At 39.8% G+C, this 25168-nt stretch overlaps 1 protein-coding gene and 1 long non-coding RNA gene across 7 annotated transcripts in view; one reads left to right on the top strand and one right to left on the bottom strand.

Annotated features, from left to right (window-relative positions):
• Window positions 1-25168, bottom strand: part of LOC143893878 (neurotrimin) — a 298243-nt gene that overhangs the window by 46050 nt on the left and 227025 nt on the right. The window lies entirely within an intron of this gene.
• LOC143893883 (uncharacterized) overlaps window positions 1-25168 on the top strand; it is a 220244-nt gene that overhangs the window by 29830 nt on the left and 165246 nt on the right. For both annotated transcript variants that reach the window (XR_013255945.1, XR_013255944.1), the window contains exon 2: window positions 14562-14627. This is a non-coding gene — a long non-coding RNA (uncharacterized LOC143893883). The remainder of the gene's footprint in view (window positions 1-14561; window positions 14628-25168) is intronic.

Below are 25168 nucleotides of genomic sequence, written 5' to 3'. Positions count from 1 at the left end.
ATTTGTCCATGTTCCCCTTTCTCTCTTTTTAAGTGATGCTCAATAGGAAATCATATTCCCCAAAAGTTTGTAAGATATTTCAAGTATTATTAATATGTAAAGATATAATAGTTTTTAAGTATCAAAATCTCTCAAAATTAGTAATTGATAAATAAGTACAGCAATGATCTCATTGCTTATAGTAGATATGCGTTTTATGCGCTTTCTTACGTCGCTGTCGCGTTTGTTGAAATTAGCGATGAATCGTGAGCCATTCGTTTGTGTGCGCGTATAATTTCTCGTGGCGAACAGATAGCGTCAACATTAATTTAGCTCTGGTGTCTATTCGACACGATAACATAATGTTTCACTCGTCGGCGAAAAATCGTATTTTCAACCGTGTTGTCGCGCTGGATTATCGCCCGGGCATAAAAATATTTTCACGTCCGTGGCGGAGATACATCCAACGGCGGAGTTTGGCTCTCTCGGTCATTACACGCGCGAGAAACTTGGAGCGAGCGAGCCATAAAGTTGTCGACCGCGTTTATGTCCTCGTGGAGAGAGATGAGTTGCGTTTCCCTCCTCATTTCCGTCAGCCATCTCGGGGCTACTTCCGATCGACTTGATGCTACTTCCGTCGCCAAATGACCGATGTTTCATTTATAATGCTTCACTCGCTCGATGTTGGACGTTCGACGTTCGACGTTCGACGTTATTACCGCGCAGTCAGTAATTAGAAGATAACATCGGCAAATGTTGATATATTTGACGTGACGCTTCAGTGCAAATGTCAATAAACGCTAAATGATTGTTAAAAATATCGGAAGGAAGCAACAACCGAATATCGACGATCGATTCGTATGTATGCATTTGTTAGCATTTTACATCACGAAAAGCGATATTTCGCGGAGGGATTTGATTCGAGCCGGCTATCGTATTATAGAACTGCCTATCGCGGCAGGTAAATATCAACCGATATTTTCTGACGAGTGTAGCAAAAAATCTCAATACGTTGCTGGTGAAACGAAAGGAAAGGCTATCGATCTTTAAAAATGCCGTTTAAAGCGTACACTGTATATACTAAACTCGTGTTACGCGCTACCTCGTAAATTCTTCTCATCGCGTGTATTTATGTAAAACATATAAGTATTATTGGATATTTCACCGTGTTACGAGGCACGTTGATTATCCCGCATATTTTTGCGATTCAATAACCGATACGCATTTCGATTATATGTAGCCGGTGTTATCGAAAACCTATAATTAGGAGACGTATGCGAATCTCATCGAGATAGAAACGAAAGAAAAATAAATTGCACACCGACCTAAAGTTTGCGATATTTGGCAAAGATTAATTATGCAAAATCCGGGATAGACCATAATAAACGAGTAATATCCCGGCGCGATCTCGACGTTCCTCGTTGCACAAAGTCCATTAACGGGTATTACTGGCAGAGCCGTTTTAGAAGCGGCTATAAAATTTACGTGTGCGCGTGCTTTTATTTTCCGCTGCGTGGCAGATAATAATTTCGCAATCGGAGGCTTATCCGTTGACGCTGGCGGAATATAAGAGTCGAAACGTGAGTACGCACAGATAGAGAAATTCGGAACTGAAGAGCCGTCGAGCTATACGAAACGCGGAATAAAAAACTCCATACTTATTACTATAGGTAGGGTCTGCTTGACTGTAATACCTTCGAATACGATGTACGTCGCGTTTATCGACTTCTCAAGTTTTCCCCGGAAAGTTCGTCGGTTGGACAAATGCGATCGCGAGGAAAGGGAAAGGGGGAAGGAGAAAAGACCCATTCTCTCCGAAATCCCGCGTAAAACCGAAGTAATAATCGATATGCCCCGATATACCTCGAAATTCGCAATTGAAAACGTCGACAAGTAGATCGCGTAATCAAAGCTCGACAACCTTATTATTACCGTCGCTAGACCGGGAGGGAGAATTTCAAATATCATTGGAGTTTGCCGTAAATTTTATACGACAGTGAATAATGCAATGCGATGCTATAATGCTCGTACTAGCGATTTATATACGATTGTGAATCATTTGCGAATCATATTTCTAATAATTAATTACGCGCATTGATCGAATCGCTATTTTATCTCGATCACAATTTGCGCCAACAGTTATCAAATTGTCGTGCTTGATGGTATTATACGAAAGGCACCCTTGGATAAATAGATTGTCTCAAAGCGCTTGATGTTTTCAGGTAGTCGTGCACTGTTTGGTGAGTAAATAGAGACGATTCGGACACAATGTTATTAGAGAATGTAGCAACCTCCACAAAAAACAGCTTGATCTACATTGAAATCCGCGAAAAATGCGTTTCTTGCAGGATGGCTATGGCTACGGTCAACGTGACGCTACAAATGCTTTGAAGCGTTTTTTTTCTTTCTTTCTTCATTGAAAGAAAAGAGAATTTAAGAGGAATGCTTCGAAGCATTTGTAGCGTCACGTTGACCGTAGCCTATGTCGTATAATTATGTCGTCTTTTATGTAGACGAACTCGGCACGATCCTTTATCGCTTTACATGGGAGTCGCGGTTACGTAAGATACGAACGCGCGATTCAAATAATTAGATCTGACCACTGCAATTCAGAATTCTTGAAATGCAGTGTACATATTGTACACGAAATCTATTAACCTTTATAGCCTCAAGATACCAAGTCATACGATGAATATTTATATGGCATCCGAAATCATATATATTCTCTGTAACTTATACAATGTTTCAAACCTTAAAAGACGTCTAGGAAAATTAAAAGTCTTCCATGTGCCGTACATAAAATTTCATGTGTGATTTCTATACTTAATTTTTGCAATAGCATTAGAGTTTCGGTTCTTTCCGGTTCGTGAAAATTTAATTTAGAAATCAGAAGTTATGACTTGTCGGCGCTCAATTTCAGTGTTGCCTACTTCGAGACTCAACTTGGTCGGGAATTTTTCGGGCTAGAAACGTGCGGTAATAACGATATATACGCACGAACGCGAAAGCGCAGTTATTAAGTCCAAGTACGCGGAAGCATCTCAGCTTCGCCATGGGGAAGCCGAGTTACGAGAAGCTTCGTACCATTGCCATTGTGGTTAGCGAGACCGACTAGTTGCGAGAACGTGAGACGGCAGCGACTTCACTTTCGCGTTCTCGGATATACAGGGACGTCGCTCTACTATATATCACGTACTTCTTGAGAGAGATATGATCCTTAGAAACCTCCACGAAGCCGATTTTCGAAGTAACTACAAAAGTAAGACCGAAATTGGATTTCGAAAAATCACGATATTTTGACGTACCGCATTTTTCTGTGAAAAGAGATATAAAAATAATTTTTTATTCGATCTGCTACGAGACGAGGCAGTAATATGGCTATTTATATAGCTGTATTACGTGTCCTGGGATTTTCACGTCATTAAGAGCGCCTGAAGGAATATTTTAAAGAAAAATATTCCGAGATTCCAAGACATTTTCCTCTCAGACGCTGATCTTGTTACATGGATATAGATAATTCTTCTTTCATATGTATAAACCATTCATATGCGATATTAGGTATTTGTTCAAGCGGTATTAAACTGCTCGATTATATCTTTATGGCACTGTAGTAACGTATCCCTGCGCTTTATCTTTATGAACGATAAGAAGACAAGTGCCATCTCTTGCGAATGCGTTACATGCATATAGAACTTTTTCTCGTAAACCATGTAGAAAGTCGGCGATAGGCGTCGGTGTTTTCTGAATAAAATTTTCCTTCCTCGGATAAGATACATGCTAACGTTACTTTCACCTCTTATCTTCATGCTTTACCGTTGCGTAAATTTGATATAAACATTTTATATAGGTACATATATAATGATTAATAACAAATATTTATAAATACTGTAATAAAAACTAAAAATTATTTTTTTATTATTAAGTAAAACTATGAGGTATCTTAATAATTATGTTACAATGTTTGTAAAAACTGCAATTTTTTATAAAAAAAAAACAATGCGCATGATTATGTTTATTTGAGGACAAATAAGTAGTAAGATAATGTATGAAGTCAGACCAAGCAAACGCGCGAGTGCGAGCAAGTACGAATGAATACTTAAGATATATGTTATACGTTCGCATGATTTTATTTTATAAAATATCCTTGAAACATATATATGTATATATTATATATTTGGAGACGATAAAATAATTCTGCTGATACACAGTGGTGTCAGTGGTATTTGTTGTTGCGGCATACGTTATAACTGCTGTGTTGTTATGTTGCGTTTACGCAAAGTCGTTGTCGGTTATCACTGACGCGTAATAAAAGCTCGAACAGGCAGGCAATATCATAAGCCGCACCGTGTGTCGTTGCATTACCTATTGAAAGATGAGATTGTGACAAGTGCTAAGAAAAAGAAAATATGACGGCACAGTTCATACTCATCGAAGCCAGTTGTTCGCACTCGTTTGTGTGATTTAACCTTTTACGTATTGCGTTTTCTCAAGTCGATCAAGATTTGTAACTCTATCAATATATGTAGATACAAAAATTTATTCTCGTTGAGATGCGCCAATCGATTGTACGCATAACTGCGCGTTGCTGTGATTTAAACCTATTCCTAGATAGTGTAATATTTCGAGACGCCACGAAATGGCCAACGGTTCGGATCCGTGTTCTTGCAATTTCATATATATATAAAAATAACATAGTAACGTTTATATATTGTATATGTGTGTGTATATATAAAATAAGAATAAGGTATATAAACGTTACTGTGTTGAATAAGAGTTCGTCCCGGGTGTGGAACGATGTGGTACGTTCGTGTCAGTAATGATTCGAATATGCCTTTGCACTAGGTCACGCTATCGCGATAACTTGTACCACCGGCACACAACGCCGTAATTATTTTTGCTTTCCTCTTGTAACTAGCTTATATCACGGCGGTAACCGTGCCGTTCATTTCGGCTTTGCGCATTCTTCGGATGACGGGGCTTTGCATCGGTGCTCCCTCTCTTTGTACCTTATTACTCTCAGAAAATTTAAAAATTCCCCTCAGCGACAATGTGAGCAATATCATCCTTTTCTTATGAAATATCTCAATTATTTAATAGAACTGATATATCTCTCAAAACTTTTATATATTAAATGTCAACTTTTGTAATTTAATGGAATTTTACGTAATATATATTAATTTTGTTGCAATATATGTAGGTCAAATCAACATTTTTTCAAATTGGCATCAGATTTCTCTTTATTAATACTGATTGCGACTAAACTAGTTTTTTGTCGATAAATAATTTCTCGATAACGAATTCTCTTGTAAATTATAAATTAATCAAACTCCAATGATGATACAGAATAAATGCGAGCGTTTCTCTCTTTCTCTCTCTCTCTCTCTCTCTCTCTCTCGTCATTGTTCGATCGCTCGAATTGCTGAGAAACGCGAGGAAGCCATGCAAAATATAATCGGTCATCGTACGAGGCCATCGATTCGCCAATATTTTCTAGTCGCGACGGCACAGTTATTTTCACACAACAACCTGCTAATTTGGTCGCACGATTACGAATGTTACTCGCTCTCGTATTGGCGCCTGAAAAAAACGCTCCCGTTTACCAAAGGTAACGTGCACGTTGGTAATAATTTCTTTCCCCGTCGCGCTATCGCGCAGATGCAAATTCGTCGTGCACGCCGGCATGACGATATTTGTATATAAATATATAATAGTAACTTTTCTTTTTTGTCGCGCGATATCGCATATATCGCAAATGCAGTCTCGCGCATCCGATATATTTATCTACGCTAACATTATACTTGTACCATCTTTTATTCTTCGACGCACGCATTTCGATTTTTGTATAATAATATTTTATGGAACAAATATAAATGATAAAAAAGTGGCTTCTCGCCTTCTCGTGAGCAAACGGCACGAATACATCAAACCGCGCGATGCAGGAAAGTCACCACAATTTCGTCGTACTCGACGGGACTCCTCGTCGCTTCTCTCGTGTGTAAGTCCGAAGCAAGTCCGCAGACTGTTGGAGAACTAGCATTGCGTATTGCGATGCAACTCGGTTGCTCGGTTGCAAACATGGTAACAATGGTGGCTATTTCACGAAACACGTACCAGCATCCGGAACGAATAAATTTCGCTGCAATGCCCTAAATTTTGAAATTGTTCCAAAAAATGTCAAGAGCAATAATAAAAATATTTTTATTATATTCAGAGATTATATGTCACAGATTAGATGTTAGATTAAATGTAAGAGTAGACTGTATATTCAAGCAATGTGAGATAAGATTTAGATACATAACTGTGTAATTGAATACATAATTTGTAATTATGACAAAAGTTACTTCCCTGATATGTAGATAAAAAAATAGAGCATTTTTAACAAACGTTGTAACAAGCGAGGACGATAAAATAATACAATATTATATAACTATTCAGCCGTTTAATAGGATGCCGCAAACTTTTGCAAACTGGCGACTTCTCTCGCGTGAATTTAGTCGTCACTTTATTAACGTTTTACGCGAATCCTGTAAAAATCTCGTATATTTCCTTATGTAACGATGACAAACGCAACGGTAAATGTCGGATCAATGTGCTCTCAGATGCCTCAAATGCGTTACATCTTTTAAAAGTCCAATCGTAAACGAAATTCATGAATCCGCCGCAGTTTCGTCTCGTATTTTTAAGTGTTCGACGCGTTCTTCTCGTGCATTTTACGATTTCTTGGAGCGTAGTATGCACCAGTGTTCTCGTATATATATCGTATCCATTAGGTCGTGTGTGTTATAGATGTAACGATTCGCTTTGGAAAACTTTTGTTTTTTGCGGCAGATTTTTATTAAAAAAATCCATTTATTAATAGAATGCGCTTTCTTGAGGAACGCTTGCCAATTTTTGAACTCTAATTTGATATATCCATGACAAAAATGCTATATGGTACGAATATTGAAAGTAGCGTCTCTGCGATAGACACGTCTACTCCCGCATTCAGCGTGCTGCGTTAGCTTATAGATAATAAATTTTTGTAGATGGTTCTGGCTCCGTTTGTCGTTGCAAAACGTATACCAGTTTCGCGTTAGTTGAATACGTCTACAGCTACGCCAAACGGCGGAGAATCGCTACTAAAGTATTCCAGAACGTATCGTTACGCAGAACCGAGTGACCCGCACTCTTTTGTACCGCTACTCCTTTTGCCCTCTTCTTGCCGCGCTCGCGCCGGCAGGAAATCGTAAACGATCGCCATAAATCCGCGGGAGTGAAGGCAATGTAGTGGCATGAACCCCTGATGACCCGTGGAACGGTCCGGGCATAAGTTTACGTATAGTTCGCGCGGAAGAATTGCTCCACGGGGGAAGAGAGGAAGGGGAAGCTTGACACTGAGAGTAGCCTTTAAGAGCGAACGGTGTCGTTTGGACGTGTGCCTGATCTCGCGTTGCTTCCGCTTCCCTCTCGGTCTTCTCGCACTACCTTATTTCATCTCCTTTACTTTCTTCCGTAGTTACGTCACATTCTGGCGATTTTTCCGATGTCAGCTTGACTTTCTCTCTTGCCTCTGGCACTTGACTTTCGAAACAATTCCCATCCCTATGAGTATTATTTTTCGATTATTAAATTTAACTGTGTTCAATTATCCGTATATCTATATTTTATTATTATTGTTAATTTGTTTTTTATTTCTACATCTCTATATTTTTTCACATTCGGAAAAACTTTAGCTAGCCTTCCCGGACTTACCTACTTGACTCAACTTGCACTCTGCTACTCCAGTCTGACCAATATTGTCTGAAACTACTGATTGTGAGCACGACTGGCAGAAGAGGTCCGTTTTAACAAATTTATTTATCATGGAAGTAGATTCTCGTCGTAGTTTGTCTGATTAGTAACGTTGGCAAAAAGCTCTAAGTGCAAGTTTGTTGAATATTTTATCGAATATTTTATGTATTTGCCGGATAAAATATTCAACGCGCGGGTAATCTGCGCAATTTCTCGAATCCGGAATCGACCATGGCGGATGCTGATACGAACGCGGCAGTATCTGATCGATATTAATCTGGTGATCCAGATTGTGCTCGACATCTACATCTACATCTTGCGTGTATAGAGGGGAAACGCTAATCCCGGAGTGTTCCAGACGTCGCGATGACAACAGAATGCCGATTAGTGCGGTTGGTTTGATAATTGCTTACAGAACCATAATCAAACTACAAATACTCTGATACCTACGATATCGACGTGTTGTACCTAATTGGCGAAACTGTCGTCGATCAGCGTTCAAGCATTCTTAATGAAACCGACGTCATTCACCGCTTTGACACGCTACACGATATCGACGCGTTTAATGTAAGAGAGAGAAGATTTATTTTCCTAGAGGTATTTCTCTCTGGAGATATTCTGAGAACGGAAATATTCTTTTCGTCTCAAACTACCCATTAAAATAATCATCATTAATATAATATATGAATGTTTTATTTAACTATTAATTAACACATTTGGCAAAATTTTTGTACAAGTCTTAGGTGTGATATTGTCAATGTCTGAATTATTAGTGCGCGCTGAGCGCATTAATATTGAATTAATAGTTTATGCATTTTTCATATAATATTATATTCCGCGTGCGTTATTAAAAAAAAAATCATTTTTTTTTTAAATTTAATAAATGCAATGCCGCAGCAATTCAACCTGAAATTGGGTTTCAGTTCGGACGATCTTAAACTTGACATGACTAGCGAACTCCATAATTAACTGATCTATTATCTTACCTGTTTTGTCCTTTGCGGCCTGATTGTTTTGCTTTTCGATCTTAAGTCGACATTTCAGCCTCTCTAAAATTCAACGTGCACTTTCGCGACAAAACGTACAACCGAATAGTCAAGCGGGAATATCTCTCGATCGCGTTTACGAGTGTCGGAAACGTATCGGCTTCGTGATTTCACGTTGGTATCGCGGGAGCAGCGAGCAATTTATCAACGTGTAGCCCATTTCCCCGAAATTCGCTTCGTGAATATAACGGGACGAAAGACGCGAGGAGCTATTACCGGGATCAATGGAAAATTTGTGTTGAGCGAGATAACGGCATCGAATGTTTTTGCGGCGAGTGCTCGCCTCATGAATTATTGACACCAAGTCGCGCGCGTCGTATGCCACGTATTAGCGTAACCGTGCAGTTTTCAAACTAGGAAGGGGCCGTATGATAAATCGTCGGCATGAAAATTTATCTAATTTACGAAGATATGGTCGAGATCTTTCACGAAGCATTAGTGAACTGCTGCTGCGTTCACTATCTACTGGATAAGTAAGGCAGATTGCAGATAAACGCGAGGAGAGAACGCGCGCGCACGCGGATGCGATTGCGGAATCCGCGGCTATCCTGTGTATCTCGTTACCGAAACGCGTCTAGCCGCGTATTATATAATAGCCAGCGGCAAAGCGCGGTTAATTAACCTCCCCGGGACACGGTGACTTCCTCATGTTAGAATACTCTTCTAACGTAACCCAATTTGCCATCTAAACGCTGCAAAAAACGGCGCATTGAGCGAACCAGAGAGAAAGAAATAGAAGAAAGAAGAAAGAGAAAGAGAACGCGTGGACCCCGTTGCACCCGTGTACCGTGGAGTACGGTGAACCGACTAGAGGGGGAGAGAGTAGTAGTTGGTGGTGGCTGAAGGGAGATGTGGTAAAAGAAAAATGAAAAATAAATGCGCTCGGGGCAACACGCTGCACCGCTGAGCTTGCAATGCTTTTAACTTTCCCCATAAATTTATTTACCGTCTCTCTCTCTCTCTCTCTCTCTCTCTCTCTCTCTCGCTATTTCCTCTTCTTGCCGTCTTCCTCATTTCTAGTCTATCTTCTGTTCCGCGATACCGCTAAAGTTTCGTCAAGTAACCCTCGTTTCCGTTTGCCTCTGTTTCTCCGTTGGTACCCTTCATTTCTTCCTCTCGTCTTCCTGTCCCCTCTATTTCTTGACCCCTTATTCCTTGACCATCTGTTTCCTTCGCCTCTTCCCTAGTGGCTTATCTCTCTATTGACCTTCTTCCGCTTTCGCTGTCTTGCTCTTTTGTTCTCTCTCTCTCTCTCTCTCTCTCTCTCTCTCTCTCTCTCTCTCTCTCTCGCCAAGCATATAGCAAGCTCGAAATTGCGCTCCGGTAGTAGTTTCTTAAGACCTTAAGAGATATATTATATATCGTGTAGCCAGGAACACGTCTATGGGCTCTAGCGATAAACAGGAAAATATTGATGCTGTGTCAAAAAGCCAACTTTAAGGAAACTTTAAACTCTTCCTCCTTTCAGAGGACAGTATGAATGGAGCAGGCGCGACGTTACGCGATGAGGTATTTCGCGGCATTAAATCATTTTAACTATCGTGTTATGTGATTAAACGCTCGCCGCTGTTCGACGATAGCGCGCCGAAAAACAATTTGAATCGCGATTTTCTATCGACCGTCGCAACTCTTCGGTATCGCGACTCCCGCTGTTCACTTCCTTTCAGCCTTCTTAACCCGCTTATCTATTGACTTTCTTTCTTCTCCAAGTACCTCCTATAAGTTCTCGCCTCGCGCTTTTGTACACGAGGAAGATCGATAAAACGCGCGACACAGAAAGATTGATAAATTGTTTACGACGAGTAAAGAAAAATGTTATTATTAACTATCATATTGTCGCATCGTCATCGTGCTTCCGTATCCGTATTAATCGCGTGGAAAAGTCAACAGAAAAGATAAGCGGCGATCGTTCCAAAATGTCGATCATTCTTTTGTTCGACAATCGTACTATTGGCTAAAAGCACGAAACATCAAATAGATATCGCTTTTCTCGGTTATAAAAAGCGTCCGATCAATTTATGATTCTTGAATGGGACAATATTTGAGAATTTAAGGCGATTTATCTCATTTTATTTTATTTTAGAGTGGCTCTCTCATTTAACGAGCGTTTGATAATTAGAAGTAATTTATCGTGATATAAAAAATTTTGAGAATTTCTGAACAGTATCTCTGTGGGTAATGGCGCACCTACTCGGATCAAAGGATCAAGAATATCCGATTACTTGATGGAATAGACCGCCACTGCACCGCCATGACAAGCTATGAGCCAAATATATTCATCTAGCCTGACAAATAATACGGCTACATATTCGATTATATGCAAGATAGCTTCACTGATCCATTAATTTCGTAAATAGAACGGAAAATATTATTTAATATTCGCGCAAACCATCTCTCAGGCATATTTGCCTGAGGAATTCTTTAAAAATGGAAAAGCACCTTTAACCAGATTGGCTGTGTTACAATAATAAGCTTTCGATATTTAATCTAATCCAAGCTAAAGAAAAATGTAATGGCGACAGAATAAGGTGGTTTCTATCTTTTTTTACTTCCGTTAGAAACAACTATTGATTTATTTGTAATAATATGCAGCACAATATAAAGAGGAGTAATAATATCGATAATAACAGTAATCCACAATTTGTCAGAAAATATATTCCAGTTAAGTATTTAAATTAAATTGATTCTTTTATTGTTAGATATTTTAAATTCATTAAAAATCGCTGCCGAATGAAAAATTGGCGATACCGAGATCCAAAAGTCACTTCCCATATCTATTTCTGTCTCTGGATAGTGCTTTCGCGTAATTTTTAGTGCGGATCTTCCCGTGGTGGTCTTTACACGACTTTTCACTTAACCCCGAAACCCGCGGAGTTTAAAAGAGCACGCCCCTCCCCCATTCTATCTGCCCACCCCTTTCTTTCTCTTTTTTCAAGCCACGTTTTTCCTACCGGTATATAACGCGACTCGACCATAGAGAGTATCCGCGCGAGTCGAGCGTCGAGCGTGGATCGCAACGGGATTACCAGGAGCCTGTGCCGCTTCCGGTTCTACGGTTCTACGGTTCGTGACCAGGGCGTACCACTCGCATTCGCTACAAATAAACCCCACGGCTGCAGTTTCGCAGCCCGGTCACGCATAACTCTGGTGACGTCTACGGTATCCGCCTCACCGACTGCCGACTGTCACACTCATGTCGTGCCCGCCGCTGGCTACGATTATTTTATTAGCGGAAACGAAGCGGCAGCGGACTAGAGAGTATACCAACGCGACCCGGTTCAGAAAAACATTAACGTTCCGCACGAAATTGAGTTGAGTTGCCAATGGATTCACTTGCCGTCCCAGCATTGTTTTTCCAAGAGACCAAAGCCGCGGAATCATCAATCGACGTTGAAATTTTGCTCCGACCGTCGAAATTGACCGAGGAAATAAATGTTCTTATTCCGTTGAACACAAGATCTAAAGAATGTCCATTGTACTACATACACAAATGTCATAATAATCACAGAAAATCACAGTAATGTCGAAGATATTATTAACGAGAACACGTTTTATCTAATAAGGATGCGGTTTCAGCTTTACACTGCATTCAGCCGCACAATATGGAAGTCGAAACCTAGGAAGTCGCGCAAGTTTTCCCGATAACATCGCGGAGCGTTACGCTGCCCCGAAGTTCGAGTAAAGACTGTCGCGTAGCATGCTTGCTACGGTGGGCAGTATTTATCGTGTCGGATGATTTGTGAGCGGGATGGCCGTCACTGCGAAATAAAGTTGGAGTCTGTTTCGTAGGCCAGTCACGCTTGCTCTTTCTCAAAGTCCGCGTTCTTCTAAACTCCGAGTGACGCGCGGTCCTATATACGTACGAGGAGGAGAGTTGTCTCTTGTTTTTCTATTTCGCTTCGCGTTACACCCCGCACGATCGTAAAAGTTGTATCGGTTCTGCACGAGCGGACGTAACGGCGATTTCCACGTCGTTCGCTTTAAAGTAGTTTGTACGTTCTACGCCGTTTGGATAGATTCTTCGATTGCGTCGCTTCTCTACAGAACAGAAACTTTGTCAGGTTCGATTTGAGAACTTGGACGATTGCGCAAAATCAACGGGGCAATGTTACGGCATATTGAAATTTCTACATATGCGTCGCAAAACAAATTAAATTAAAACATAAATCGTTTCTCGTGTAAATTATATTTTCATGTCATTTGCAACATATATGTGTCACACAACATAAGCCGGTCTTTCGATGATCATCATTTTCTCCTTATGAAGCTTTGTTGCAGAGCTTTTGGTCGATTTTGTTTTAACTTGCATGCACGCGGATTTTGGAACGTTACATTTAGAACCGCTTTCGTAACGTTAAGCCTGAACGTACACATACACATACACATACGCATGTCTAGACTTTCGTCCTCAAAGCGCTTACATGCCTCACTGACGACGCGTGACCTTCGACATCGACGGGTATATACGGGGCACGATGTCGAGGGTAGATTCATGACCGCCATCGGAGCCAAGTCTGTCATGGTACAGTCGGGGCTGTGTGTAGGTGTAGGTACCTACTCGCAATTTTCCCTTCACCATACACCTGCTCCAGCGCGCGTTATAGCCGAGGAAAGAGTCCTTTATCTACGGCCGCGTCTCGGTACAAGGCGGAGGGAGGGAGGGAGGGGTCACAGTTAAGGGCTCAGGTGCCCCGATAAAGCGGTCGATAAGGTGCTCATATCTCCGCTCCTATCTGTCGTCGAGCTCGATACACGCGAGCATTTCTGTGTGGAATACGCGTACATACGTGTATGCGGAAACGAGTACATTTTCCGCGAGGTATGACACACGCTCGACGAAGCATAAGCGAGAACAAAGAGTCGCAAATCCGTGTCGAGCGTCGAGATTCTTCAAAATTAGTCGCGACAACAGAAAATCATTTTTTATAACGCCATAGCGTGGAACAATTGCTGGGAGCAACTGGTGCTAACGGAACGGTTCGTGACGGTTTCCGATTTGTCATCGCGAGAGATTTTTATATTTTGCAGGGCGAAATTATCTTGAATTATCGCATAGAGTTCTTTTAAGCGCGTTAGCGAGATATCACTTTTTTTACGGTCAGATATATTAATGTCACATTCAAGTTTCGAATGAAGGCGGTTAACGAGCCACGTCTCTCGCATTGTATGAAAAATTGACTTAGCGTGATTGGTAATTCTATTCTGTGGGGCTTCGTTTGCGGAGATGCGCCAATTTAAGTATTATTGCGGGAAAATGGGAGCCAACGTGGGTAGGGCGAGCGGGCGTAGGGCAGGTCGATTATTAGAGGGCATTTACTTCGATCAATGGAATAATTACGTCGCATTTTGTCGCTTATTGGTTTATTGGACTCGGCAAAATCGAACAGCGTACACGAATACGCGGGCACTGACGCGGGTTGCCAATATCATGAAAGCTAGTCCTCGTGCCACATTTAAACGTCTCCTTAGTAGCGGAAGTAACGTTGCTCACCGACGTATTAACAAAAGGAATATTAATTAATAAACGAGCGCGGTGGAAAACGATGGCGTTGCATTTTATATATTATTTCATGGCATAAATTTTAAACCGTATAGGTATTGAAAATAGAAAATTAGGTAAGAATACTGATCTTTGCGATTGTGTTAGAAAATTGTACAGTTCGAAAAATTACACTCTTTTGGGGAAAGGATTTACCCGCTAAAATTGTGACAATTTACAGTCTGTATTTATTAAAGCCTATAATCGGTTGATTTTTCTTTGTCCAGGATTGCGCGAGGTCGAGTGAGGACTGATTGAAAAGAACGCAAGGAATGACGTCGTAATCGTTTTTCGTAAGTAGAGCTTACTATATCATAGCACAGGGCAGTTACATAAATAGATTGCGTTTCGTTACCTTCGCTCGTACGCGGTAAGGAATGCGCGCGGATAACGCGGAAACAAGCTTGCGGTGGATGAAGAGCGCGGAATTAGTTTCGTTAGCCGGACAGCCAGACGGCGGAGATTTTACGTTGTTGCGCGAGTAGCGGTATCTACGCCGGATAGCATTACGTGACCGAAATTTCTAACGTGCCCGCACATAAATTTCTCCGCGATTATTCGGTGAATCCTATCCCAAGGACTCTTTGTCCTCTCGACGGCACGGAACGAGCGAAACGATAAAACCGCCCGTCCGATAGGAAGTACTGTTCCCGTGAGCGAAATGCGATATTACCGCGATTTCTTCGACCCTAGTTATTCGCTATTTGGAAAATTCTCCATGGTTTTGTTGTTGTCGCGGTCGGTTAAGCTCCGCGAGGAGACACGACGAGACCTCGCGTGGCGCTACGATAATATGAAAGCCCGAGTTCAATTTTCGTGCGCACGTATATGCTTATGTACATGTATGTGCTATACATCTCTTTCCACGCAAATATAATGTTTCATATACTTTCATCATTTCAGTTTTACCGTTACACGCGAAGTCATACTAAATTGTACTTGTTGCAAAAATGAAAACGTGAATGCGTTATTACATAAAGTGGCAGGAACGTTTCTTTGTCGCAGTACGTTATATTTCATTCGCGATGAATTCATAAATGATTTTTGCTCAACGTGAGCTCGAATAAATTTTTATCATTAAACATTTTGATAAAGATAAACGTTAAATAAAGATTTTACACTATTAAAATATTGTTTATTAAAAGTTAAATTAGAAAGATTTAAATTAATTGAAGAATAACATTTTATTATAATTATTTTTCAAGCTTTAATTTTTCGCAAAAATTCTCTCGTTTTTTTTATGTGTTAAATACAAGATTTATCTACAATTACATGGCGCTTTTTAAATGTGATATAGGTATTATAGATTTCAAATCTATTTTATGTATTCAGAAATCAGAGGATCTCGTCTGATATCCGTCCCTTAAAAGCTATGTCAGAAGAGATCGATAATTAAGCGCTCACGCGTACTTGATCGCCGTATCGTTGCGACGTCTATTCAACGCGTTCATAAAAATAACTTGCTACAGCGTACGACGCGCTTTTAGTCCCAAGTGCTTTTTGTTCCTGCAGCAGGATATGGGCTTCTTTGTACCGCGGTCAGCCGTTGATACCTTTCGAAGTTGCTACGTAAAACTTTTCATCGACCCCTGTCTCCCTTCGTGGTGCTCCGAGCTTTTATGAATCGCTACAGCTACAACTACAGTACGGTGGCGCGACCGGAGGAGAGGGGGGGGGGTGAGGGAGAGCTCTTTTCACGAATCGTTTCTAATAGTAATTTGACACTTTTAAAATGAAAACGAGCGTTAAAAAATATCGTCAGACAATGTGGATAGTTCGCCTCTCGCTTTTCTTAATACTCTATACTTGTATTGTTCTTTTTATACCGTTGGTTCATCTCACATTCCTTTACATCGATCCGTTCGCTAACGGCAAAAGAGATATCACAACGGTTGTTAGAGAAAAAAGCCTACATGGTTGATAAAAAGATGGTGTTCAAAGTTAAATTTTTCTATAAAAGATAATTTTTATTCTCGACATGTATAATATTGACAAACGCGAGAACGTAATTATTTTATAAAATATCCTACAGAGAAAATATGATCTATGCATTTATGGACTGTTATTTGAATGCAATTAACAGCAAATGGAAATGATATTTGTAGAATTTCCTTTAGTTTTCAATCGATGCGGGAGTTTACATATACGTATAGCCGAATAACTAGTGCAAAAAGTTAAAGCATCAAACTGTAATTTCCGGCAAGCGAAGGACGTGTTTACCGACGCCCGCCTACGGTATGTTTGCGCAACCGAGTCGTCTTGATGTCGCGGATGCGTTTTATTACGCGGCGAGTTCAGAAAACGCAATGAGGACACGATAACGTTTCGTCGCAATAGGTACCGAGCGATATCGCGACAAATGTCATTGCTCCGGTATTCGCCCGATATTCGCCAATACACGAACGTAGAACATAGAGCGTCGAAATCGATCTGCACGATCGATTTTAATGCAATTTCCATCGGCGCCGCGTCGTGCTCGCCGGTTGCGAAGCGCACACAGATTTCCTGTATCAAATCGCTCGCCACCATCGAAATCGACATAATTCTATCGGCGACGCCGGCAAAACTATGAGAGAGCGAGCTTTCCAAACCCGATAATAGAAGGGGACTTTCACTTAGTAAATTGGACTATCCGGTAACTCCATCTCTGAAATCGGCATCTCGGAGAATCCCCAGCAATCGTCTTTCCCGCACATCAGTCTTATATAACGTAATAAAAAACCAGCAATCTCACCAGCAAAATGCTATTATCGAATAAGAAATATCGTGAGAATATATCCCTTGCTATATATTTGGAAACACATTGTGGCGTAAATCAATTTGCGAAACACAATAGATTTAAGAGATACATCTACAGATCGATACTACGTAACAAGATGTTTTTACCGTACTCTCATAACTTGACTTCGTTTTCAAGATACAATAGTTTTATTTCTACGACATCTCCCTCGAGAACTTAAATATTTTTTTATCGATAATTGATTCTCTTTTTATGACAGGCTTAGGCTTTGTCAGACTTCGAAGAAACATATATAGCAGAAACAATTTGACGAATATTATTTTCCTGATGTGTATTCCCGCAATTATAAATTTTTTTTCTATATTTCGTAAGTAATATTTCTCGCATTATTTTCCTCATGGAAAGATGTTTTTGATTTTTTGCCAAACCAAATAGAATTGTACACGAATTGATATGTGTCAAAAAATACTTCTATAATATATAAAATACAATCGGAAAAATTAAACGCTCCACTGAAACTGCATCGACGCACGTGTTCAAGCAGTTATTCGTACATTATTCTCTCTTTACATTCAGCGAGAGAATGGACTGGATTTCTGCACTAAGAAAAAAAATTTTCTGCATTTTAGTAAATATTCGTTTGCATACAACTGTGACCCAATTTACTAAAATAAAGAAAAATTTCCTTTTTATTAGTATATTTTATCTCGGTGAATTACACATATACTAATAAAAAGGAAAATTTTCTTCATTTTAGTAAATGGAGTCACAGTTGCATGCAAACTAATATTTACTAAAATGCAGAAAATTTCTTTTCAGTGTGATCGTTTCTTTTTTAAGATACGGTTTATCGATCGTAACGAGTGTACCGTGAACGTCCCGACAAACGGCGACGGGAGTCACCGCTCAGAGCTCTCTCTCTCCACTGGTCGGCGCTTTCGCGTAGCGCCCTTGTTCCGTGACACTTTGGAAATCAAATTTACGAGAAATAACGCTTACTTCGTTCCAGGCGCACGCGCCTGGAATCGTAACGAACGAGTTTTGTGCGAGTAGTTAGCGTTACGGACGGGGATACTGAACTATTTTCCACATAAGAGATGCCCGACTCGTTAAATATGCAACGGCGATGTGTGAATGCATGCGTTTTCTATCCCGCTACTTCCTCGAAATCTTCGCTTTCAAAGTGATCGTCGGAAAAATAAAATCGGACACTCCTGGGAGTCGAAAGCAAAAATTCCCGGAAATATCAACCATCGCGTGTGCAAACGTTCCACTCTGCTCAGCTACTAGACAAACAGGTATAATTAAAATAATCACGATAATTATGCCGGCCACACTCGTTTAAAGGAAAGAATTCCACTTGGAAATTCCATATCGAAAGATATTCAGATTAGTATCGCGCGTGGGTTCTTTCCGTACCGTTTATATTAAGCACGAAGTAATGATTGCGATACCGGTAATACTTAGATGCCGATTAAAAGTTCACTTGCAGGATAACTGTAGAGCTTCGTCAGCAACGCAAAATTTTATCTCGAAGAAATGTTAATGAAGTTTGGTTGAGTTTGGATAGCAGCATGCAATTATCTTGGCTCGTCTATATTTGGTCTCATTAATATACAAAACTTTTTTTTTTTGCTTAAATCTGAGTGTTTTGATTATTATTAAATATATTTATGATTGACCTTTAAATTGATTTTTTTCTAATAACTTTTGTAATTTTGTGATGAGAGGACATAGGTTTAGGGTAGCTTTTAGTAGTTTCTGTCATTCTTTGCACACATTATATGTATAAGTGATAAATTAAACGTGCTTGTGAATAGTTTATAAGAAGCTATTCAATTATATTTCAACTAATTAAACTATGTGAAAACATTAAACGCACATATACATATAATAGAAATTATGAAATTAATTGGTTTTTAATTATCTTACTTCAAATACTTGTCAGAATAATATCTTAAAAAAGAGAATATAGCTCTGTTGAAAGGTATATTACCTAGTATTTTGTCACAAAAAGTGCCTTATACATGATATCCGATATTTCTTCTTCGACGCTTATTCCAATAAATGCAAAAAAAGAGAACTATTAAAACCCGAGAGTTTGCATTTTGCTGGAAATACTATGTCCCTTTGACAATACTCATATTTGTCGAGCAACTAAGTAATTTATCCAGTGTGCAAATAAGCTTGGAAAAGAGGCTAAAATTGATAGGCTGATATATATATATATATATATATATATATATATATATATATATATATATATCATACTCTTATATCATACAAACAGAAACTCTCTCAGAAATATATTTAATAATCTCTCAACATGTTTATTAATAACATCATTCACACAATGTTTTGCTTGTTATACATTTATTCGGTTTATTTCGAAAATTCGGTTTACCTTGATCATAAGGTACAGCGGTCTATGCGCTTTACACGAACTTGATAGAATTTTAGAAGGACATTATATCGGAGTATCATATATCGGAACAATACGAGGAAGCTCGCTTGGGAGTGGCTGCAGTCGAGAAAACTGCACAGAAACTCCCCGATGAATATCCAAACGAAATTTCTTCTGACACGCGAACTATGCTGTCCAAGGAATGCTGCTTTGGGTCAAAAAGATTTTACGGAGTGTTTTATTTTCTTTGAGAACGCATGTACCACTGACCGAGTGGAAGAAAGCAAAGCGGAAGGAGCGCCAGCGAAAACGGCAGGGAAAAACTGCGAGAGGAATAGGACGAACGACAGTCAACGACTGGTATTATTCGAACCTAATCCGATATTGAGGAAATCCCCTGCTTCCTCACGAATATGATCACATTCTGCGTACAACTATTTTGCTTCGTATTTCGCTTTCAGGGTGTAGAAAGTATATTATATCGACCAGGAGTCTCTGTATTAAACGTGTTTTTATCCAAATAACATATTTTGAGTACAATTACGTGCAATTTATCGTCATTCTCATAGGATCTGGCACAAGATAGACTCTCTTGTATTCTATTCGTTTCCCAAGTCCCAACGCAGTAATAACATTTATTTAGGTTGTTATATTTAGTTAATAGCTTATTTAGGTCGCTATAATAATATTTGTATTTCTCACCATGAAACTTCTCCGACGCAACAATGAAAAATATAGCCGTGCAAGAATCTAATATAAATACAGTTACGCGTTTAGGAGCGCGCAATAAAAGAATTTATTTCGGCACGATAGGTACAAATAGAAAATGGATGCGCGGTTCTACCGAGTAATCGATCATATTTCCGAGCAAAACGGAACCCTCCTTCATTTATAGGCACGTACCGCGATCGAACTAGTTTTGTCATCTCGAGAAGGCTTTACGTTTCCCCGAGGAATCAACTAGACAACTCGAATGCTTCTTTTTCTTACAGAGAAGGTAGATTCACTTGTGTGTTACAACGCTATCATTATGCGCGGCGCAAATCAAAAAACGCTTAAGGATCTCCACTATGAAATATTAATTAGAATAAGCCCATTAATTACAATTAGTTGTAAACTAATCGATTTTGAATGACAAATAGCGACCAAAATTAATTGTCGAGAAATAGCGCGGTTAAAATAGCATTATGTCGTTAGTGGTTACTGGTGCATGTATATGAGAAAGCAAAACACTGGAGAATTGACTGGACATTGCGCGTCCGTGATGCACGACTTTCAACACGCCAACCTCGAGAGACGTTCCCGTGCCGTTTTTCATCGTAATCATCGTCACCAATTGTGCGACATGACGTAACGAATGGTGACACGACACGGTATAGCGGACGTTATAAAGTCCGGCCGCGTGTCATGGGTGACGTACGTGAAAAGCGTGTCTAACGCGTGTCGCAACTCGGGTCTCTGTGTTTGCGTTATATCCCGATGTGAATCGAAAACATTCGGTTCATCTAGAACCGAGACATCAAAGGCTCCATCTATGTCTATGCCGTCAACGCTTGATATAATTCTCTCGTAATTTTGTTGCCGGAATTCAATATTGATGAATACCTCTCATTCTTTGTGTGTGCTGTGTGTGCTGTGTGTGCATGGTCTTTAGTTTCCTATTTATAACTCTTAAAAAGTCACTATTAATCCTATTTTTTCTCAACCATCAATACGTATATAATTAGATTATTCAGTCTCGCATTCTCCATTCGCACAAACTCTAGAACTTTCTTTCGACATCGGTGTATAATAGACCGCGAGATAACATCTCGAGCCGGTAATTAAACGACGTTCGGCTTGCTTATGAAGCCGGTCGGCTGCATGATGCATCGTCGCGACGACGTCGCGCGAGATTATTGACGTCGGTGGGAAATCGATAGCTACGTTTTCTGCTCCAGGTGATAGATGAGCATGCTCAGCATCGGATTACGGTGCGAACTATATAGTCGAAATAACTTGCCGATAATATCGCATTTGCCTTATTCGGAATTTCGCAAATAAGATGATGCCCTGAGCATAATATTACATATATATATTTTTACATTTCTATCATATTTAGCGAATAGAGAACACGAAATTTTTTTTGCTCCAAAAATACTCCCAAAACATCCATAAAATATAGTTACAAGATATATTAAAGATGCATCGTAAGTGTTTAAATAGACACGCAATTATATAAGCTTTATAACGTGTGACGCGAGTTTAGTCGCGCGCATAATCGTATGACGTATGACACCCCGGCAACACCACCAGAGATCGCTGTTTAAGCACAAAATATTAGATTGATGGATGCCCTTATATCAATACGAGAGTAATTACCGCAGTCTTACGATATAATTTATTAACGAAATATAATATCGATATGACGAAAATTTATCGCTTATTCGCCGGTCATTTTCGACGACGTAGTAATTATCGCGCCCTGCGGAATGTCCGGTTAAATCCGTCGACCATTACTAAAGGCCGGTTGAAGTGACAATTGCGTTAATCTTCCGTGCAATGTTGGTGCCACCTATCACGAAGGACGTCGTGCTATTTTACCGCGACACGCGCCCAAAAACCATTCATCTCTTTTTCCATTATTCTGCTGTTCCCGTCGTGGATATTACATCGCGCGCTTCGTCTTTTCGCTGGCGCTCGATGGGCTGTGACTGTGCTATAACATCACTTTTCGTTATGCAAAGGGAAAGCTCCCTTCGAGCTTTTACCTTCCTCTTCGAGATTCGACGATGTCACCTTCGTTGCGCAAAATTAAAAGTTCCTTTAAATATTTTTCATTTTTTTTATAGTCGAGATTTAAACAAATACGAAATATATTCGAATCCAACAACTAAAATATGATTAGTCTACGGGTGATATGTGGGTTTGAGAAACCCTGGCATAGATGACAGTTGCAGTATTATCTCGCGTCACGCAAGATCAACAAATATGGGAACGGGAAAACGGCGCGCGGCGGCGCGCATGGTCATGGAACGGGCGTGATGCAGCAGCATGCATGGGCGGCGCTAAACCCAGAGTTTTATTTAAAACCGAGCGAGGATGGCCGAATGAGCTTCAATCTCGGGGCGCCGTGTAAACACGGCCATAGATTCCTTTTATCTCTCAGCAAAGGGGCTCCTATTTTTCTTTCTTCCCGTATCGAACGACTTTCCACGGTGCGCGCCCTCAGACTTCGTTTACCCTCCGGCCGGATACAGTTCTTTGGGAGAAAGAGAGAAAGCGTGCACGAGCGTATCCGCCGGGTATCCGAAACATTTTCCCAGTCATCCGCGTGATGATCGTAAACATTCGGCGTGATGTAGCCAATATGTCTTCATAAAATAGTGCTCTTGGGCTGTGCGCGAGGGACAAAGAAGTCGCACGATGACAAATAAACCGTCATTTCCGCGCGGCGTGCCAAGAATCGAGAGAGAGAGAGAATCTAGTCGTGCAAAAATTAGAATGTCGTCCATAACAAATTCATAGACATTGAAACATATTGTTGAACAGTTGGAGAAATATGTTCGCATTTCATATCATGTATTTAATTCTAGATATGACTGACAATGAGCTTTATTTGGGCAATATGAAATATCAGATTCCGAGCTGGATATAGCGCTAAACAAGTGATGTACAAAAATACCGATCAGATTTGTTATACCTATATAATGTCTAATTTTATCTCCTTATAACGTCGAAATATAGATTAATCCAAGTTTAGCCTGTGAAAAATATGTGTTTACCGAAGGCAAATGCAGAAATGAATTATCTAATTACTCGTTTTTTGAAGCAAAGTTAACGCCCCTTACCCACGCCGCGATAACTTGGCCGGGAAAGGAAGGAAATTTTAATCGCGAGTCGCTGGCTTAATGCAGATACTTTGCGCTCGGACGTCTCCAAGTACTGCTGCAGGCAGTTTTAAGGGCGGGATCTCCCCCAGGAAAGTAAATTAACTAATGGAAATGCAATCCCAGCGATCTCCGGCTGCCGCGCATCCTTTTCCGCGCTTCTGGCTTGGTGATGTATCTAGTTATCAAGTCTCACCCGCGACTCTCTACCTCATCCTGTTTGATACTCTCAATGTAGTCACTAATTTTTTGAGAGGATGCGCGCGTGAGAGAGAGTGAAGAGAGGAAAAAGCGTGAATTCTTGCAGCAGGATACGCTATTTATGCACGTTGAGAAGAAAGGTCTTCCCTCTGAAAACTCATCTCGGTTTTCGCGCACTATGATCTTCTTTCACTCTTTTCTCTTACGTTGTGCGAAGCGAACATAATACGACGCATTATCTTGCGATATCAAAGAGCTCGTGTGATTTTTATCAGGAGCGAACGATAGTATATCGATCGGCGTAAAACTAGGTTGAATGCGCGAACGAGCGCATAAATACAAGCGAGAGACAAACACGCGAGTTATCGTCTGTTTCTCTATTGGAAATCAGCCCGTGGTAATCCGTTAAAATGATGCGGGCTAAAATACCGTGTACATCGACCCGCAAACGTATTTAGAGACTATGACGGCGATAATATCCTCGAATTATTTATAATCTAAATGAAGTATTTGGCTTCATAGGATTATTCAGATTATTGGTATGAGATGTATGGATATTTTTGCGAGATTTATCATGCATCGATCGCGTGATATAAATACGTTGTTCGAACGAACTCTCCAAAATATGCACGGGAAATTTTGCTGTCGCGGTAAAACTGTCGCTGCTGCTACTACATATTCAATATGAAAACGTTCAAATTTTCCTACCACAATCAATTATTCGATATTACACAAATCTGTTCTGTTAGCAAAATAAAAAAATCTTATTGCATAAAGTTGATAGAAATATGAATTTCTTGCTGAAGCAAAACGCGCGATTATTTCTATCAAATGCATTTTGGTGTTGTAATGAAATCGTTTTGATTTTCGAAACAAAAATTAATGCGTTACTGCGCATTAGCGAAATAATCTTTTGATTTTGCAAAGCTATTTTAAAATTAATATTTATAAGTTTTCTCTTGACGATATAATAAAATATGATAAAATTTGCGACAATAGCGTAAAATATGTTGTATCAATAAACTTTCTAATTTTCTTTCTTTATTTGAAAAAGAGCTCAACAATAAAAAAATCGAGAGAAATTAACATTACGCAATCCGAATGTAGGTGACGCGATCCAAACAAGAGCAGCAAAGAGAGATATATGTATGTATAATATCATCATTTATATACAATAACATAAGAAAAACAGAAATATTGTTTCAATCCCTAGAGATATCGAGCTTAAATTAGTTTACCACGTTATCCCGGATAAAATAGCTAAGGGCTAGTAAACAAACGGCATTGAACAAAATTTAACAATATAGGAGAAAATATGTGCACAGCAAATGTAGTAGATAAATATGCATATAATAAAAATATAAAGTATAGGGAATTAACAGAATATAATAACGCGATGTCGAAAGCAAATACTATCTATATATAATATTAATCGATATTAAAACATATTGGACATATGGAAGAGGATACGTCCGTAGTGTAACATAGATATACTCTCTTGGTAAATAAAGTGGCTGCAATTAATCGACACGCACTTTGCGCGAAATGAATTCGCACCTGATAATTTATCACTCGTCACAGTAATATCGAGCGCAATTTTGTAGTTGAAACCGAGGCAAT

This window comes from Temnothorax americanus, unplaced genomic scaffold (assembly GCF_048541705.1).
Source record: "Temnothorax americanus isolate GAGA-0224 unplaced genomic scaffold, ASM4854170v1 Scaffold13, whole genome shotgun sequence".
Lineage (NCBI taxonomy): Eukaryota > Metazoa > Arthropoda > Insecta > Hymenoptera > Formicidae > Temnothorax > Temnothorax americanus.
This window is presented reverse-complemented; position numbering and strand designations above follow the sequence as displayed.